Genomic DNA, 6,127 nt, shown 5'->3' on the forward strand with positions numbered 1-6,127 from the left:
TTTCAGCTCATTGTTTTGGTTTTACATCCCACAGTTTCTGATTTTGTTTCCTCACTCTCTTAAGCTAGTTTCCAGCCACAGCAGGTATTCATTTCAAGCAAAAAGGGCTTTGACACACACGTTTGTACATGAAAGACAACATAAAGGAGCATAAGATGCTAAATGCATATATATACAAATATTGAGTTGCCGATGGTCAAAACTGTGGAAAAACTATCCAGGAGGTTTGGTTGACTTAACTTTTGTTTTTCTCAAGTTGGAATTAAGTTTGTTTCGCTGACAAGTTCACTAAGTAATAAAGCTCATCTTGTTAGAGAAAAACTTGAATTCCGGCAATGTACAGTTATATTATTCCATTTAATAACAAAAACTGTCAGCGAGTACTCCTCCTTTCTGACCTTTTGTGAATTTTTCTATTTTAAATTGATCCTTTGTTGGTGTGTGTGGCGAGGAGAGCAGCACAGATGCACAGGACACCAGATGGTGAATCTCATCCAAGGAATTTGTATCTATAAGGATTGAAAAGACAATCACAGCGACCAGATCACCTGCATACAGTTTGTTGTGGCAGGACTGTGGATTCTGGATGCACAAATAGCCCAGATTTTACTACAATCTACTACAATCTTATGTGCAATATAAAAGCTAGAGTAGAGATTTACTGTAACATAAGAAGTCATACAGCTCCTTCTAAAGCAATAACATCCAACCCAATCGTCACAATAAATGTTGAAACTGTATATTTCCTGCTAGGTTTAGTTACCAAAACACTTAGGGTTACAGAAGGGTCATGGGTTGGCTTACCTGATTGTGTTGCCACAAACATGGCTGGGAAATGTCCCGATGCCTCTAAAAAATATTCAGTTCTTGCTCATTTATAAATGTTAAAACATACTCTTGAACAGTGGTCTCTGGCTTGTCCCACCCAGCCATCAGGCCACCACATTCTCCTCCACCTCCCGACAGGAAAGTCACCTCATGCACATGTAATATACATAAACACACATGTAATAACATGATATGATGCATATTGTAGAAATATTGATTTAATACAGTTTCAAATGTATCAATGGTTTGCTGAAATGAACATTCCCAACATGGTGGCAACTAGGCTGATAAGATTATATTCTTACTCATTTGGTGTTTATGAACATCTCAAATGTAATTCCAGAGAAACATTGGTCTGGTTTAATCAATTAAGGGGCTGGAAGTTGCCAACCAGAACCTTATCCTCGGCCCCATCGCGACAGATAGCTCTTCGAGCGTCAGTAGTCCACTCTTTATAGAGCAATACATCATCATGACAGATCTCATCACTGGTAGAAACAAAAGAAAGCTCTTGCCCTGTCCCCATTCAAAACCAGATAACTGCCTGCTGTTGTGTGTGAACTGCTGCACTTTGGCTCGATCTTCGAAAAGAACTGCAAAAAGAAATCATGTTTTTCTGTGTCTCTAGAGACACTCAGAAGATTGATGTTAGACGATAACAGCCAGGTTCTCCTCCTTATAATCCTGTTAGCTGGAATGAACGCTAGATAAATGATGAGTGTGTGTGAAATGGGAACTTTTACACTCGCCAAGACTTTACTGTTTACTGTGTTTGTTCAACATTTGAGCTACAGTACAAACAGGCACACAGATTAGTTACATCATGTTTTACTCTCCACTTTCTCCTTTTTCTGTGTATCATTAGTGAATCACTCCCTGTATATTTAAGCCGCTGTTCTGCCCTCACCCTTTATTGGTTTGTCTGTTTCCTCAAGTCCTGTTTTTCATCCTGCGGCTGTTGCCCAGTCCTCACGTGTTCCCTGTGTTCCTGATTTGTTCCACGTGGCTTTATGGTTTGTTCTCCATTGTGTGTAGCAGTCACTTTTTGTTCTTTACCTGCCTGCCTCTCGGTGGGTCTTGCATTTGGGTCTATTTCTGGATAAACCTGACAACCACAGCCCTGGAAACCAGCTCACCAGTGCAGCCATCATTAATGTTAGAAATTTCACCAGTGCTGTTCCTGCTTTGACAAGCCGAAATGTCTGCCAGAAAAGGGTCTATACCCAAGAATGCAGCTACTAACTCTCTCATGCTAATATCCCTTTTTTATGTGTGCTGATATCAGTGCTATCGCTATCAATTCTAATGCTGTTAATCTTGCTAGAACAGCAGTCCTGTTGTGATGGTGATGGATCATATGAGACTATCAATCACACCCCCATTTTCCGCTTTCAGACAGAACGTTGACCTTTAGACAGGAAGAAACACAGACAGGAGTGGGGCTTTAAACAGCCCAGTTGCCAAGATATAATGTTAGCAATTAATGCTTCTACAAAAACCACAGTTTAATCCAAGTTTCCATGTGTCAGAGGCTATGCTCTAGGGGTGTGCACCTCTCCCTCATAAGACGATTCGATACGCATCTAGATACATGGCTACGATACGATTCAGGGATGATGCATTTTAAATATGGAACTATTTGGTGTGATGCGATTCAGTACGATACGATGCAATCTGATACAGCTCTTAACATTTGTTTAATGTAGACATTCATTTTCCATTATAAATTAAAATAAGCAATTCTATAAAAGTGGCATTGCTGACCTTACCATGTCTCGAAAGCCATCACTCTCAACCATTGTGTGAGGTTGTAAGTCCTTCGCAATTAAACAGGCTATAGATGCCATGATTACCTTGGACCTCGCCGAGTTGTGGCTAAGTTGTGGCTGGAAAAACTCTTTAATAGCCATGTCGTTGTCTTGCGTGTTCTTGCTTGTGCTAGCTGTAACATTAATAACGTTAGCATCCACAAACTCCTCGTCGCCCACGTAGTTTTCTCCACGCCGTCACACCAGGTGAGTTTTCCGATTTGTCATGCTGCCGCTGTACTTAATAGCTGTTCCACTGACCTTACATATTGCCAGACTTTTGTCCAAATGTCCCTCCTTCTTATAAAATCTAAATCTCTTCCAAACTTTAGATTTCAGATTAGCTGGTGCATTGTAAACAGTGTTGGAGTTATCGGACATGTTAATTTTGTTGTTTTCCCCTTGGATACGCTAACATTACTCTCACGAGAATCTCGCGTTTACCTTTAACCTTTTACGAGAGTGGAGAGACGCTCTACAGAATTAGGAGCAAAGGAAAAAAGCCAGGAAAAAACAGGCACTGGTGAATTCAGGGGGTGCAGGAGTGGCAATCCACTTTTTATTTTTACCCATGCCTCATCCTGAGTCTGCCACTGAAATCGGGTGTTTTTAAGGAGACATCATCAGCCATGTAAGTGGTGACCAAAACTAGTATTCTAAGCCAAGCCATGATCTTTTCCTCACCCTGACCTAATGGTTTTAATGCCTAAAACAAACCAGACCTTAAACACATTGTTGTTGTAGCCAAGTCAAAATTTCTTATTGTGTTTTGTTTATTTATTTTTCCCTAAAATATTTCTCTTGTGTTGTGAACTTCCCCAAAGTGATTCTTTCCTCCTAAAAAAAGAAAAAAGAAAGGTTCCTACGGTGTTTTTCAATTGTATCCCCTTTGTTCTCCTGGGGTGTTGTTTTGGCGTTGCACCACCTAGTGTCATAGAGCTGTGTGTGCCGGAGCTGGTGAGTCACTTTATGAGGCGCTCTGTCCATTGTCTTGTTTATTATATATTTTTTTCCGTTCAAAACCACAATATGTTGATATATGCTGTAATGTAACATGCTAATGAAGCTGTTGGTCAAGCCTCCATTGATCAATAACTTGTAAACTGAATCTTAAACCGAGTTATTCATGCAGAGTTAGCTAACTTAGCTTTATGCTAGCTGAACCGTTTTTTTTTTTTTCTGTTTCTCTCCCTTATATGCTAATGTCATGAGGTTGTGCTCTGCATGCTATAGCTGTGTTCTAATTGCATTGTTTCATATGTAATGTGACGTTTTATTGTGGTTATGTGAATTTTAATTTTTTTGTAGAGTGGTGGAGAGTTGCAGTGTGGCTCTGTGTGTGACGCCTGTTTTTTTTCTTCATTCTGAAGATTAAACTCTCATAGATGCTCAACCCCAGTGTGCGTCTCACTTCCTAACTACATAACACAACGCAGAAAACCAGCTGCTACATTGTGACAAGAGAGAGATAGAAAACAGTACCTAAAGAAACGTAACAACGAAACGTAAGGAAATGAAACATTTCAACATATCCGTGCTTTTCAGTAATGTAGTTATAAATATAAACTAACCCTCCTGATGTCACAAGGGGTATTTAACACTTTCCATCCAGGAAGAAGATAAATCCACATATTGAAGAAGAAACATGGTGAAACATTTGTTATGCTACTTCTATCATACACTATATCTCAAGGTTAGTTATATGTCCAAGTGTGTTTTCAAACATACATGTGACCACAGACTCACCCACCATCTGTAACATCACACTGAGAGGAAACCTACACTCTCACTCATCTGATTTCAGCCCACTAGATGAGCCACTATGTGATCAATGCATGACCTCTCTGAAACATTTCTCAGCTGATGAACACACTCACGGAGTGTTGCTTTTCAAGTGTTCTTTCACAAGGCTCTGAAGAATTGAATCTCACTCCTTGTGCTGCATGTTGCATCAGATCACTTCCTCAACATATTGGACTGTGCACGATACGTCTTCATGTTTGTCTTACTACATGTGCGCATCGTTCCCAGAGGGCCGAGCGATGCTCCATATTCCTTGCAGTCATTTACATTATGTGTGCGGGGGCATGTCTCGTGATGCCATATCCTACGAAGGATCTCCTCAGAGTCTGGTGCTTCTTCTTCCAACACATGTTTCTTTCCATATGTCTGCGAATGCATGCAAACTATACACGCACAAACAATCACAAAGCCCGTCCAACTCTCTCTCTCTCTCACACACACACACACACCCTCCAGCTTTTCCCCTTCCCCTCTGAGGAAATCTTAATAATAATTCTGTGTGTAATAATGCCAGTAATGCCAATCCACACAGGGGCGAGTGCGGGGTGTCCTGCAGGAGTGCTGCCTTGCGCGCACATCAAAGCCATAATAGAAAGATTGGCATCCAGGCAGCCTGCTTTTTCTGTCTATATGTGTCTGTTACATACAGTAATGTGAGACTGGATGATCCCATGTGAGCATCCTCCATAGGGGGTGTAAACCTAACTCTGTAATAATCAGAGGAATCCTGCAATATTAGGTGCTCCTTGTTTATCCGGAGGATCAAGCCACAAGATACACAGTATGCTTTGATCAGGATCACATGGTTCCAGTTCACCAGACCAACATGGATGTCTCTTTTATTGGTTAAGAAGCCAAACATGTTATTCACATTAAAAAAAATCATTAATATTTTGAGAGGTGATAAAGCTGACATTTAAAGGTATGACGTAATAAACTGAATAAACAAACCGACCTTAAAGAGTCACTACGCAGTTTTAGAGGAGAAATCCAAACTCAGATATGTTTACCATAATAATGAGGTAATAATACAAACTCATATTTCAAAACTGAATAAACAAGCTGTTCTCAGAGGAAAATAAGGTCCCCAGAACACTGTTTGAAGCTAGGAAGGTGGCAGGGTCCGCCACGTATCAACAAAAAAAGGTCAGTCTGTTTACTCAGTTTATTCAGACATTTTGTTTTTTTAACTTTTGATTAAAATGACTTCCCCCAAACTACAGAGTGCACCTTTTAAAGGACAATGCAATTTCATACTATTTCAATTTATGTTTATATTTGGCGGACCCTGCCACCTTTCTAACCTCAAACAGTGTTCTGGAAGCCTTATTTTCCTCTGAGAAAAGAAAGTTCGAGTTTGTATTATTACCTCATGTATATTGTAAATATTAAAATTTGGAGTTCTCCAAAACCGCATAATGCCCCTTTAACTCCAACAGCCCCGAGAGCTTCAAAGCGGCATATTCGCACAGCACAAACATCTACAAATGCACATCAAAGGGGGCACAACTGTACACAAACCCGGGTGCACAGAGACAACAAAATAACCCATAACTGTCCCACGGTTCACATATTATTGTCAGGGCAAATTGCAATATCAAAAGCTAACAACAGACCTGCAATTTCAAATAATCCAGAGGAGGGGGGACGTGAGCGTGTTTACACAGCGCTCCATGCGTGGCCGCTAC

This window comes from Sparus aurata, chromosome 20 (assembly GCF_900880675.1).
Source record: "Sparus aurata chromosome 20, fSpaAur1.1, whole genome shotgun sequence".
In the NCBI taxonomy this organism is placed as follows: domain Eukaryota; kingdom Metazoa; phylum Chordata; class Actinopteri; order Spariformes; family Sparidae; genus Sparus; species Sparus aurata.